Raw genomic sequence first — 14741 nt, forward strand, 5'->3', positions numbered from 1 at the left:
CACCACTTTAAGTGTTGTTTAATGAGGTTCCTTTCTTAAAGAGCCACTGCAAAATGAAGATTCCTTATCTTAGGTATTTACATATATTCTGTATCTGTAAAGAAACCAAAATAAAAAATATCCTAAGCTTTCCCAAAAAAAATTATGGGAAGTTTATTAATTATATCTTCATTTACATCTGCATCTATCTATATCTATTTGATTTATTTATACTGGAAAGGTTATGCTTATGATATTGAAAACTATTGGCTATAAGTACCCAATTGTATTACTTCAAACTTTAATTAAAGTGAAAAAATATTGAAATTTATGTGAGAAGAAACATTATTGCTAGATATTTTTAAAATTTGTTTTCTTTTTCTTTTCTTTTTTTTTAATTCTTGAGTTCCTAGATATTCATTCATTCAACAACTGTTCTGAGTGACCACTTTTAAGCTATAATATGCTCTTTAATTTCTCCAGGTACAGTAATATAAAATATTTAACTGATTTTGGGGATTACTGAAAGTAAAATTCTCATAATGACCCTCAGTCATCATTATATAATTTTTAAATGTATGGAACAAAACTGGAAAATATGTAGAGTGTGATGTTCATGTTCTTATCAATCTGTCAGTGCTGAGAGGCATTCTAAGAGGATCACATCACTTGAGGAGTCCACAGTTAAACCCATAATGCTGCTTTTGAACCAATTACATATGACATGCATGCTCACCAAGAATAGGCACCTTATCATACTCCTTCACCACTGTCACCAATGAAAGTAGGAGCTTCTAGAATAGTATCTTCCATAAATGACTCTTCAAAAACATCAGTTCAAAATATAGACAATATATTACACAAAGTTTTCAGAGGACCAGAGGACATCAGATATCAAACATCTATAATAATGTCATTCATACAAATCAAAGATATGAAGCATGGCTTATTCACAAAAAATAGTTGTCTAGAGGAGCAAATCTGATTTATTCATTTAATGATATTTGTTGATATCACAAAGGTCACTGATACTGAAAATATAAATACGAGAAAATGTTTCCTATAATAGCAAATTTCTAATGAAGGGGATGCTTCCTAGAATATGTTTCTATAGATCCTTGAGCCTGTGTCAATACATTGAAATGACAAACTATAGTGTTTTATCATTTATTCTTTACTTTGAGTATTCTTGACTTTGAGTTTTCTTCCCTTCAGTCTGTGTCAGTTACTAAAATAACAATTCTTATTACTTTAAAAACAATGAAAATAAAATAAAACATGGAATGGCAAGTCCTCACATTCTTTCCACTACAAATGTGCTTGCTCATTCCTTTCAAGGTTAACTATATAAACACATTTATATTGCTATGTACTATCACATCAGTTCCTTGTTGTAAATTTTTCTTGTCTAGTCTAGAAGATTAGCCTAAAAAATTAGTGACTGATGGGCAGGGGTGTGTAGTTTAGTGGGAGATGGTGTGTTTAGCACACCTCAGAACCACATGCATACACATTCCTCAGAACCACATGCATACACACACACACATGAAATTAGTGTCTCAAAATTAACTATCATTGAAGATTTCATCTTCAGGTAGAATGTCAATTTTGATGTAAAAAGTGTTTATCTCCTTTTATTAGTGAATCACATCATACAATTATTTCATGACCCTGATTATTTTAAAACTAAGGAAAACATCTTAAAGAATGCATGAAAGAATAGAGTTCAAAATTTAAAAGATTCTAAAAATATTATATATAAATATGAAAAGACAAAAATGCATTCTACAAAACTCTGAGTGAGTCTTTTTTTTTTTTTTTTTTCAGGTCTGGAGATTGAGGGCCTATCAGATAGAAGGCAAGCACTATACCACTGAGCTACACCCCTTCCCCTTTTTATTGTATTTTTATTTTTAAATTTGAGATCTCACTAAATTGCCCAGGCCATCCTCAAACTTGCGATCCTCTTGCCTCAGCCTCCTAAGTATCTGGGATTACAGGCATGCACCACTATCTATACCTGACTGTAACATACTTTTGGGGTTTTGTTCTGGTAGTACTGGAGATGGAACCTGGGGCAATATACCACTGAGCTACATTCCCAGGTCTTTTTTCTTTTAATCCTGTGACAGGGTCTTGCTAAGTTGCCAAGACTGGCCTTGAATTTATAATCCTGCTGCCTCAGGCTCCTGAGCTGCTGGGATTACAGACATACTTCTTAATATTTATTCTCTGTAGTTGATATTTGGATACATATGTTACATTAATAAGTCCTTTAATTAAAAAGTACATAATTTTGAACCTTTAAATTTTGACTTTTAGAAAATATGCCTAAGGGTGCATACATCAGTAGTGATGGTCAATATTAACATCAAAAATCTAAATAATTAGGTTCAATGCAAGAGGCTGTTAAATTATTTACCACTTCAGTTACTTTCAACTGTTCTCTTTTGTAAGTCAAGTCATACTATGTATACATTACCTGGAAATGCCTCTTCTCCCAGAACCAAGAGACAGTATAAGAATTAGGATGAGTCCTGTGCTTTTCACTCTCTTCTCATAGGTTAGATGTACTAATGCAGGTAAATCAGAGTGAAGCAGAATCAATATATTGATTTTGGCCTGAATCACTCAGGGCATGGACCTTCTTAGTTTTGCTTATACTGGGTGCTTGAATGGTGTGAGCCTAAAACCACTGTTAGTAAACATTTAGACTTTGAGAACTGACTCACCCAACAAAGACAGTCAATAAGCAGACACATACCACCATCATATTTGATCTTTAATTCAAGTGATGCTTAGAGCAAACCAGTTCTATGTCTCTGGGATTTCCATTATTTAGAACAATAAATTTCCTTTATCTTTTCTTTTGAATAAACTTGAATAGACAGAGGGAGAAGGAGAAGAATGAACAAGGAAGAGCCTGGACGAAGAGAATGAGAAAAGCAGCAGTATTTTAATAGGGCAATGAAATGATAAGACTGGCAGCACTATAGAGAAAAGCAGAGGCAAGAGGTGGAGGAAGGGGGCATAGCGTGTAACAAAAGGGAAAGCAGGTGAGGTGATTTGGGTTTCAGGTGAGAAATGATGAAGACCTCACAGAAATAATGGGAGGAGGGTCTGACTCTACAGCTATTTGAGGAAGTACAACTAAAAGGCAAATATGGCCTTCAGAATATTAGCAGAAAGGATGAAGGAGAAATCAGGGCTGATATACATATTTTGAACTTGAAATTTGATGTAAGTTATCATCAGTCACTGAAATAAGAATGTAAGGAAGAAGAAGTTAGGAAGCAGAGATGAGAGGATGAAGCAAGAGCTTAATTTCATTCACAGTGAATTTGAAATACAGGAGAACTAAAGGGAATTTCCAAGAGGCAGTGTTGATGCATGCCTGACCTCTGGAATGAAACTTGGAGATGTTAGGGATACAATTTTAGTTCCATCTGCAGATATAAATTAGTCAAGAGTGCAATAGTAGCTGTTGTACCAAAGAATTCGTATGGAAGAATGAAAGAACAAATGTGAGGAATACTTCAGATATTTACTTTTAAGACATACACAGAGGATGAATGACTTGAAAATGAACCTGAAATGTGTCATGAGAAGTAAGATTAAAAATCAAACAACAAACAAAATCAGAATTTTAAATTTTAAAGAGGAAAAAACTGTGCTATGAAAAATAAAAGACGAAATAGTCAACAATATCAAACACTGAATGCAAGCCAAGAACTCCTGCATTAAGTTTAGCAAAGAGGAGGTCTTTGGTGACATTGATATGAGGATTTCAGAGAAATAAAGTTGGAAACTAGACTGCAATGAAAGCAGTGAAACTGCTTTAATAATTCACTCAGTGAGTCATTGAATTTGAAGTTGAATTTGAACTTATGAATCTAAATCCTTATCTAATTAAGGTCCCTTGGAAGCTTGATCATTGCCTTTGTGAGATTCCAAAGAAAACCATTCATCTCCCTAATGAGAATAACCCTAACTATTCAAGCAAGGAGGCATCATGGAAGATCTCTGAAACTGTGGCAATTGTTCCTGCAAGACAACATAAACACCTCTAACATTCTGGGTGATTTCAAAACCATTCATAACTTAAAACTAATTTTACAAACAAGAAATTCTGTAACATATACAAGAGTCTCTTTGATATAAACAAACAAACAAAAACCTTATGACATACTGTGTGTGACTGCTGAATATTGTACTTTATTCAAAAATCTTTTTTCTTTTGTGCCTCTTGTTTAGTTTTTACCCTGTGATATGCTGAAAAACTGCCAGATAGAAAATTTCCTGAAGAGTTGTGCAGTGGCTTATTTCTTGCTCACACTATATTCTGTACATCCATGTTCAATTTTAAATTGCACTGCAGCAGAAAGGAGTATGGTGGTAAGGCTGGCCTGGTGTGTGTGTGTATGTGTGTGTGTGTGTGTGTGCATAAAGGTATGTTTAAGCAACAGATAGAACTTTGAAATGACACAATAGTTACAAATATACTCCACTAGCAAGGAATTCACCCATACTTAATGTTCACAACCAAATCTTCCCAAAGAAGCAACAATCCTAACTACCATTTTACAAAGAACAATTTGCATATTTGTGATATGTTGTCTAACACATTAAAAAACCCTTTTGAGTTTTAGATTTCATGTATAAATAACTATTTATAATACAATCATTTCACAAAACAATGTCTCTTAATTTTGAAATGCAAATTAGTGAGTTTAAGATCTTAGATGGACCAAATATACTTATTTGTCATTGTCTACATATTCAACTCGGTAATGAATTAAAATAATTAAAACAATAAAAAAGTGCTAAAAGCAAATATGTGAATTCTATAAGTTCACTGAAGTTTGAAAGTGGGTGGAAGACCAGTAATCTATTTAGCAGAGTACAGAAAATTACATTGCAAATGGCAAAATTGGGGGTGGGGGGTGGGGGTATTGATAACAAACCAGTCAACTGACTCTGTAAAAACTGAAACTTCACAAAGGGAACACCGTGAAAAACAAAAAAGGATAGTGGTATCAGGTGGGATAATTTATGTTAAGAATATCAGTTAAATTACCAGGATCCCCCCTCAAGTTCCAAGCAATCTCCCCATCCTTCTTTTTTTCCATAGCTCTTAGCTCTTATTTTCTGAAGAAATTGCCAGAGAAACACAAACTTTGAGTCATGGGACTTAAGTCCACCTCTGCTTTATTACATCACAGTAATGCCCACCTATGGACAAGAGCTGCTCACAAAGAGCTCCTCCAAAGAGCTCTTCGGTACCTTGTTACTAGTGATAAAGACACCATTATGTTAATAAAAATCCATTTCCCTTGTCTCTATGGCAAACGGCAAAATCACATCTCAACTTTCCTTGATAGTTAAAAGTGACCATGTGTCTGAGATACAGACAAAGGAATGTGAAAAGTTACATGTGCCACATCGGTCCAGTTTTGACCCATTGAACCTCCTTTACAAGCTTCTGCTTGTTCTTATTCCAAGAAAGTTGCGTGGGAATGTAAAGACTCAGAGTAAATTTGGAAGCTACGAATTAAAAATCATTCACAAATCTCCAACATACTGTTGAAATAAAAACAGCCTGCAGATAGTTATATGAACAAAAAATAAACAGTAAGTAATTAAATATGAGGGTATGTTTGTTTCTATAGCCTACATTTCCTAACAAGTAAATTCTTACATGTAAGTAGAGAGGCATGAATAATCAATTAATCAGTCTCTTTGAGGAAAACTTGGAGCCTGGGAAAATGGAAAACAAATAAACACACATAATAAAACATGGAAACAAAGAGAGGAACTATTATAAAATGTGCCAAATGAGACTTCATTAAGAGGAACATAAATATAATTAATACTCTCATGAAGATAAGAGAGTATATTTATGAAAAAGCACATGAAGGAACAGAGAACAAAAGTAAGCTCTTGAAAGTGTAAATATTAGAACAAAGAAATGAAAATAATAATCACCAATATAATTCTAGGCCAATTATTTGTCAGTACTGGTGCAGCACCTATAGTGCTTGTCATGAGTGCTAATGACCTCCAATTTTTGAAAACAATGTTTTGTTTCTTAGTTGCTGCTTTTCTTCAACCATCAACAGAATTTGAGACATTATCTAATTTTTACAGAGTCTCAGATCTCAAGTCACAGTCTACTTTTCTTAAAATTTATATTCTGACTGACTGCTTCTCTGAGTTATATACCTGCTGAGTAATATAACTTATATATAGTATATCCATTTCAAATATAATATGTTCAAAATTCAAATTCTGGTTTCCTTTTAAGCACATTCATCCTCCCTTTCTTGGTAACAACTTCAAAAATCTTGGAGTCATTCAGTATCTTTTTCTTTCATAATCATGTTTGAGCCATAAATACATTCTTTAAGTTTGGCAAACTATATCCAGAACAAAAGTCACTTCTGATCACCCGCACCACAAATATCTTAGGTTGTGCCACATTTCTCTTACCAGGGTTACTGCTTTGGCCTCTTCAATCCTTGCTCATCTACCTGTCAATTGTCTACACAGAAGAGGTAGAACAACGTTTTTACAAAGTTGATTATGGAGACTTCTGATTCCACTAAGATGGAATAGCTACATTCTTCCCATATCTTTCTTATTACAACTGACAAACTCTGGGCACCACAAAATTAACAAGGATGAAAACTTCAAAGAAGATAGACTGACTTTGGACCTAGGGATTTAAGCAACAACATGGCAGGGATCTTTTGTTTCCTTATTGGGTTCCATATATCTGTATATCTGTCCATATATCTGGACATGGCTTTGACTTACAATGACCAACAGATTCAGATCCCAAAATTCAAAGGTCATGAACTTATGTATTTTTCATCAGATGCACAATTTGTTTTTTGTTTTGTTTTGCAGGGGAGTACTGGGGACTGAACTCAGATACACTCAACCAACAGTGCACAGTTATTGCTTTGAATAGAATAAACATAAATACTTAAGAAACTGCTTAAGAGTGTGTATGATTTTAGGTGTGTTTATGTGTGTGTCTGTGTGAGCATGTGTATATATATAAATGTTGATGGGACAATATATCTAAATGGCAACTATTTACTAGACATATATTATGTCCCATAAATACTCAGACATGCTTTCTTTTAGCATTTTTTCAATTACACAATATCTTCCACTGAAGTTACCATCATTTGCAAAATTATTTGAAAATACAAAAAAATGAAGTCTTGTTATCTGTTTGCTGAAATTTATTCTACTCTTAACCCTGATTTTCGATTACAAAATAAAATTTCACATAATGTATGTTATTCAGAACCCCATATAACACAAGTGAAAAATTTTCAATAAACTTTGTAAAGATGCCTGAATTTTTTTGGTGCTATTTTCTGTAAAATGTTAGCACACCAATGTAGCAACAGGGAATATTGCAAAACAGCATTCTCTTTCATACTCACAGTATAAAATAGGAAATAAGATTGTTTTATAGACTCTCAACACCTAAAGATATTTGGATGTAAAATTAATCTGGGAGGGTACATCTAGATGTTCTACATCACCTACCTGGCAGAGGTTAAAGGGATGACATTTAAAAGCATCATCACAGTTCCTAGCACATGGTAGAGTCTCAATATTTCTTTCTCCATTCATTTATCAAGTGAATTTAACAAAACATCAACAAAAAAGGAAAGAAAAAACTTTCAACCAAACTCTTACATACATTCTTCAGCTGTTTTCTCCAACTGTAGTCATACATGAGAAATCATTTATTTACTGATGACAGTTCAGTATTCAAAAATTTAAGAATGTTTTTAAAGGTTTAAAAAAAAAAAAAGCAAGTGCCATTTAAATTTTGGATTCTTCAGTTATTTTCTGCCAAAGTGCTTTATTTTCTCATAATATACCTTAGAGCTAGAAAAAACTTTAGTACTTTTACAGTGTACATTTTCAGTTATAATCCATACACATCATTTTTGATTATATTTTCTCCCACCCTTTCTTGGAATTCAGAAAAGTAAGCACATGTTTATCCTTACTTAAAAAAAAAAAAAAAAAAAAAATCCAGCCAGGCGCGGTGGTACACACCTGTAATCCCAGCCTCTCAAGCTCGGGAGACTAAGGCAGGAGGATGGCAAGTTCAAAGCCAAACTCAGCAACTTAGTGAGGCCCTCAGCAATTTAGTGAGACCCTGTCTCTAAATAAAATATAAAAATGGGCTGTGGATGTGGCTCAGGGGTTAAGTGTCTCTGGGTCCAATTCCCAGTACCTCTCATTTTTATGCCTTTTCCAAACTATTATTCCTAGTTCACTTTCATTCTTCTTATTGTAAGAATTCACTTACTTTTTCCAAAATTCCTATTCCCTCTCTTTCCCACAAACAGCCCTTGTATCAAACAATTAAATACAAATGAACAAAATCCCCAGCAGGATAAGAAAAACGTTCACAGACAAAACTATTATTATTTCAAATAAGAAAGTAGTATAGAGGGCAGAGAGAAATCTGCTCTGGCACTTCTGCAAATCAATACCACCATTATTTGAAAAGCAGGCAAGGAGAAATTAACCATTTTAGCACAATGTTTCATATTAAAACACCAAAACATCATTTCAGCTTTCCCTTCCTTCATGAAAACTAATATTCAGAACAAATATGCATTCATTTATTAAATATTTATTTAGTACTCACTAAATTCTCAACACTGAGCTAGTTAGTGGAATTGCTAAAATACATTGTGCAAAACTCCAAATGAAATATGCTTTCTTTCAACTCACAAAGCAAGATTATGTGGTAGAAAAGACTATCAGAGTTTTACAGATGAAAAAACTGTAACTTATCAATATTAAATGGTTTACTAGATTATATGAAAACTAAGGTAAAAGAATTTGACTTAAGCTCTGACTCCAAAGATTCTGCTTTCAAGGATCCTACCTAGACAAGGAGGAGGAGTATCACCCCCCTTCACTGACACAGTCCTTTGTTCCAGGTCCTGTACTAAGATGTCTTGTATATATGTGTTCTATATGCTTTTTATTACCTTTTCTAAACATAAACCAGGGCTCACAGAGATTAAATCACTTGCTCATTGCTAATAAGAAACTGGAGCAGAATTAAAGCTCAGTTCCATCTGGTTCAGCATTCTTTGCTTTACCATCCTTTCTCTATAGCAACAATTTCAAAAATGAGAAAACTCACCTCACACACTTTCTCATATACAACTCATATACACATACATATTATTTCTCATATACATATGTGTATGTATACTCCCATATATATGTATATATATATATATACACACACATATATATTTATACACACACACACACACACACACATACACTGTCTCTCTGATTCTCTGTTTCTGGATGCCAAGTTCTCTCCTGTCTTCCTATTCTTTCCTTCTTCCCTCTTCCTTTCCTTCCTCACTTCCTTTCCTTCCTTCACTTCCCTTTCTGTGTCTGTCTGGCTCTTAGATCTTCTGTCTCTTCACCCTTTCCCCATCTATTTTTTTTTGTTGTTGTTTATTTTGTTTACCATTTGTCTTCCTGGACTCTGTTTACCTTTGCCCTCAATCTGTTTCTATCATACTTTGTATTCTTCTTGTCACTCTACCTCTGCTCCTCTCTGAACTTCTCTTTCTGTTCTTTTCTCACTGTGTATATCAGTTTCTCTCTCTATCTTTCACTATTATGCTCATCTTTCACTCTGATTCATTCACTCTCATTCTCCTTTTCTTTGTATGACTATCTCTGTATCTTTCTTTGATTGTATATCTCTGTGAGTGTCTCTCTGTGACTTCTCTGTGTCTCTGTCTCTCAGAGCGAAATGTAACGTTGTCAAGAAATAGCAACCTCCCATACAGTTTTAATGACCCTTCTCTGGATTCCAATGGTGTGCTGCAAAGTTGAAGAAATCAGTTCCTTAAATGATAAAGCAAAAAGGAAAGTCACTGTCCTTGGATAAACAATTTGCATTTCCATAAGGATTCAGTGATGCAGAATCAAAAAAGGCTCATTCTGACACCTCCATGAAAACAACAGGGAGAGTATTCATTAGCTGGGCTCCATTTGAATGATGCACTTCATTGCAATCACTGCTGTCCTCCCTCATTCAGGAAACAGTGCTTAATTCTGTCTGAAACCCGCCCTTTCACTAGGCATTAGAATGAATGACTTTTCAAAGTAATGCGAACTACACATCTGCCATGGCCTGAGAATACTTACACTCTAAAAGCAGTACAGAAAGCTCCACCTCCTGTCAATATCATATCCATCAAGGACCAGAATAAGCAAGCATTGAATTTTTCCATTTACCAGCCTGAAGAAGAGAAATGCTTTATTTTCCTTAGTTTCTTGAAATAATGACTACTTTCGACTTTTGCATTTGTAGCCTCAATAGCCATGATCTGATATTTAAGGTTGAGTGCAACCTTTAAACAACTTTTAAGACAAAAAGGACATTTGTGCATTGCAGTGCTCAGGGAGAAACTTTTAGTCTTTATAGGGTAAATTATTTTGTTGCTGTTATTGTTGATACACACACAAAAATCATCTTAAGAAGTGATTGCTGCATGATTAAAACTATTACATTTTAACTTATTTAGCGATTTGCAAGTGTCTTATTCCTTATCCTGGTTGATCCTCCAAAAACTCTGAAACGCTGAGTCCTACGTGTAAACACTTAGGAAACAATGTTTAGGGGATGTGCTGAGGTTTCCAAGGAAAACCATTTTTATCCTTGAACCAGAATCTGAGGTTTCTGTTTCTTAGGTTAAAAAATAAATTGTATGTGTGTGTCTATAAGTGTATGTATGTGTCTATGAATGTATGTGTGTGTGTATGTGTGTGTTTGTCTAACACATTAGCATGCAGTGTATTTACAGACTAACTTGAAGTCACATTAGTCTTCATATTCCTCTAAGTCTGGCACTTTGGTTGAGACATCGCAGGCAGTGATTCTACTTCAAGGTCATATTATTCATTCCCATATCAAAATTAACTACCATCCTACATGTAAGGAGGCCATGGTTGCATGTGTAATTTCTGTGTATATTTTCTGGTCTTTTGCCTTTTCAACCTAAGTGACTCCTCTATTTCTTTTAAAAGAAAGTTACATGTTAATTCAGTTTTTGAGTGATTTTAACCTTTGGAATTTATAGAGACTCCACCAAGAGAACATAATCTTGCTATAAATTACTCACAGTATCTCTTGTTTCTCACTCAAAATTGACTACAGGCACTAATGAATTCCCACAGTGTCTTCCAGTATCTTTGCATGAAATTTGGTGATATATGAGGATGAAACTGCTATATGAAACCCCATAGGTCATTGTTAGTTTTGAATCTGTAGTCTGTCACATTATAAAGTGATAACACATAAAAATCCCATTACAAGAGAAAACATCTATATCCAAACACATTTTATTTGAGAATGATGAAAATAGTTTTGGAAGGTCAATTTTGTCTAAAATAATCATTTCAATATTATAATTGTGTCACCTCATTATGCATGTGAAAGCAGAAAAACAAAATGTTTCCAGTACTCCTGTGATTCCAGTAAGAAGAACTTACTTTTAAAAATAGAAAAAGGTAAAAAGAGACAATGACCAAAATCTACTCTTAGCATAGAATCACAGTAAAATTAAAATTTTAGACAATAAACATGCCCATTCCAATAAGTAGCAGTGTGGTCTCTTTGCTTATATTATTATTGCTGCCAACTTTAATTTATTCAAAGGTTGAGACTCTGAGAGAAACTGAAGATCATATATTTCTCCCCAGGTTTAGAACCACAATAAAATGTAACTATGTAGAGTGGGCTTCTATGCTAGAAAAGTGTTAAGATAACAGCTGGTTTATGAGATTTCTACATTATTTTATACCATATAGGGAGGAATACAAGTTCCTGCTGTCTGCAATTCTACCTGTACATTCATTATCAAGGGGTAGGTAGTACACTCATCTACTGATATAAACCAGTCACACCTGAGGGATTACTTCTTTTTAACTTTGTACTATTATTATAAAGGCTTATTATTTATTCAGAAAGCAAGAATCCTTATAATCAGGAATAATTAATTACTCAACATTTATTTGCTTGATATAAAATTTGGGATCAAAGTAGTGAGTTCCTTTGATAAGAAAAATAATAATTACCTTTTGCTATGACTAAAATGCTGAGGAATTTTTGCAAATGGCAAAAAGGGTAAAAAAATAAAAAGATTAGGGAAGGAGAGAGAGAAGTTTGTATGCTAACAAAAAATACAATGCATATTATGCAGAATTTAATGTTAGAAAGGTTAAGGAAATGAATTATAATGAACATTTCACTTTAACTCTGAGGTTATTTTTCCTAGGATTAATATTATTGATGTTACTAAAAGTAGTTTTATAGTTCACACACTAATCTCATCAAATAATAATAAAATATATCAAATTTTTTTTAAAAAATCCAGAAAAAGAAAGGATTTATTAAAATCTCTTTATAAACAATTTTCAAAATCACTCCATAATATTGTAAGAGGCAGTTCATAGTGAGATAGTACAAACTCTGACCTGTTCAGGTCCCTTAACAGTTAATGCTTAAGGATAATTTTTGAGGCAAATTTTGAGAATTCAGTCCCTGCTCAACACATCACTGCAACAACTGAGAGGTTAGAAGGTCACCACTCAGTGGAATTGGGCACACATTAAATTACACTTTATTTCATAGGAGAATGAGTTCAGAGTCAAGGGGATCAAGTTGCTGAAACTTGAAGACTCACAGGTATAGATGAATGCACTGACTTACACTTAGCCACAACGTAAGCAAACTAACAAAACTAATAATAGAGTCAATTTGCAGAGAAAAAAGTTCACATGAATATGTCTATGAAAATTTCTTATTACTGGCAGAATTCTTAGTTTAAAATGTGCCTTTTTAAACAAATACTTTGCTTCTGTAATGCTAAGCAACACAATAACTTCAGTATTTGGTTACTGTGTTTGACAACTGGCTCTTCTGTGAAAGTAAATGAATATGACTTGGAGTTAACCTTACACGAGGGCTTTGTATTATGCTCTAGTTAACAATGGCTTTGTGCATGTTTGCTACAATTCCATCAACTCGATGACTATCTGTGTGTACAAGAGTCACAAATTAGATTTCCAGCAGTCTGGGTAGAAACTTGTTACTTAGGCCCGCCTACTCTGCCCCTACCAACGTATGTTTGCATCACAGAACCACAGCACAAAGTAGGAAAACTGTTAAGATTGTCCAGTATTAATTTTGTATTAAAAGGATAGGGTCTACCTAGATTCAAATTCTAAATATTTAATGATCCTGGATACTTTTAAATGGGAGAAATATTCTAATGCACTGAAATGCTTATAGCAAAGACATCAGGATTCCGTATAGTATAACCAAATACAAAACAGAACATTACACATTGTGATGCAGTTAGCAGCTTTAACTTGCCTACCACCTGTATATAACCTTGAGAAACTATCACTCATAAAGCATCAGTATTTACACACACAAAAACAAAACACAACATGTTAATTTTTATACTGTTTTTCTATAATTTTTAGGCATAAGGAAGTACAGAAAGTGGTTGAGGATTAATTTTTTTGAATGACAAACCAAACAGGTATAATTCAAAAGCATGTGTCTTTTTAAATACTACATTGACATCTCAACAAAATTACAATATCACTCAGTAATCCAAAAGAATAAGAGAACAGGCAGTTGTGCTTATTCTTTCAGCAAATAATTATCTGCACATCATTACTACTTTGTTCTTTGACCAAGCATAACAGAAAGTGATATCATAACAGAGACGCATTGTACTGAAATAACTTTCTCTGTAGTTTCTTGCTGTCTAAATTTGAAAGTAAAAGAAAAGGATTTGGGGAAAAAACTTACTTGCAATTTAAAGTTTCATCTTTAGTCCGTGTAAGATTATGAAGTAAGTTTTCTTGTCAAGGCTGTCTCTTGCACATCCCTTTAAAAAACAACCAATGCTCATAATCTAGTTTCAAGACGATTCTTTCACACCATACACTTCTTGTTCCTGTGAGGCATTAATTTCCACTGTTGTATCATCATGAACATTTTACCAGAAATTAAAAAAAAGAGAGAGAGAGAGAGAAACCTCAACATATTAACCTAGAAGGCATACCATCATTCTCCACGTTCTGAGGTGTATGCCAACTGCCTTAGTTATCGCAAGAAACTAACTCTTAAGCTGCTAGCAGGAATCTGTCTGCCCTCTATCTGTGGCTATTAGCTCAGCACGTTGATTCACTGACACCGAAGCAGCAGCAATTAGCTATCCTGCTCCTCACAGCATATTCAAGAGACAGCTGAGTGTGCTAAGCCACGTAGTGACTGGTGAGCTCTTTGCACCAATTAGTAGCAGGTGCTACAGCCCAAAGGACAAATTGATGTCCCACTGATCATCACTGTTAACTGCTTTATTGTACTGTTGTCCTATCAGCCCCTCTGGAGATTGTTTATTCTCTTCTATGTGGTTGTTTTTACTGTTTTACCTTAACAGTACTAGGATAGTTTAGCAGCTTACATTCAACAATAATCTTATTGAGGAGTCCAAATAATCTCTTAAGCTCCTTTTGCCCTTCTCTCTTCTCCCTTACCCTTCCTTTCTTTCCCTTTCTCTTTCCCTCATTCCTTATCATTAAACCCACCTTCTTTTATCAAACTCGCCCCTCCATCTTTGGAGCATAAAGAAACTTTACACATTTTATAAGAGACAGAGATG

The 14741-nt window shown here is 34.1% G+C and overlaps 1 protein-coding gene across 1 annotated transcript in view; it reads right to left on the reverse strand.

Annotated features, from left to right (window-relative positions):
• Window positions 1-14058, reverse strand: part of Pcdh15 (protocadherin related 15) — a 942952-nt gene extending 928894 nt beyond the window's left edge. Inside the window, 1 exon segment of the mRNA XM_047552806.1 lies at window positions 13886-14058. The gene's annotated coding sequence lies outside the window, so the exon portion shown is untranslated.
• Window positions 14059-14741: the final 683 nt, after the last annotated feature.

The sequence above is a fragment of the Sciurus carolinensis genome, chromosome 5 (assembly GCF_902686445.1).
Source record: "Sciurus carolinensis chromosome 5, mSciCar1.2, whole genome shotgun sequence".
NCBI lineage: Eukaryota > Metazoa > Chordata > Mammalia > Rodentia > Sciuridae > Sciurus > Sciurus carolinensis.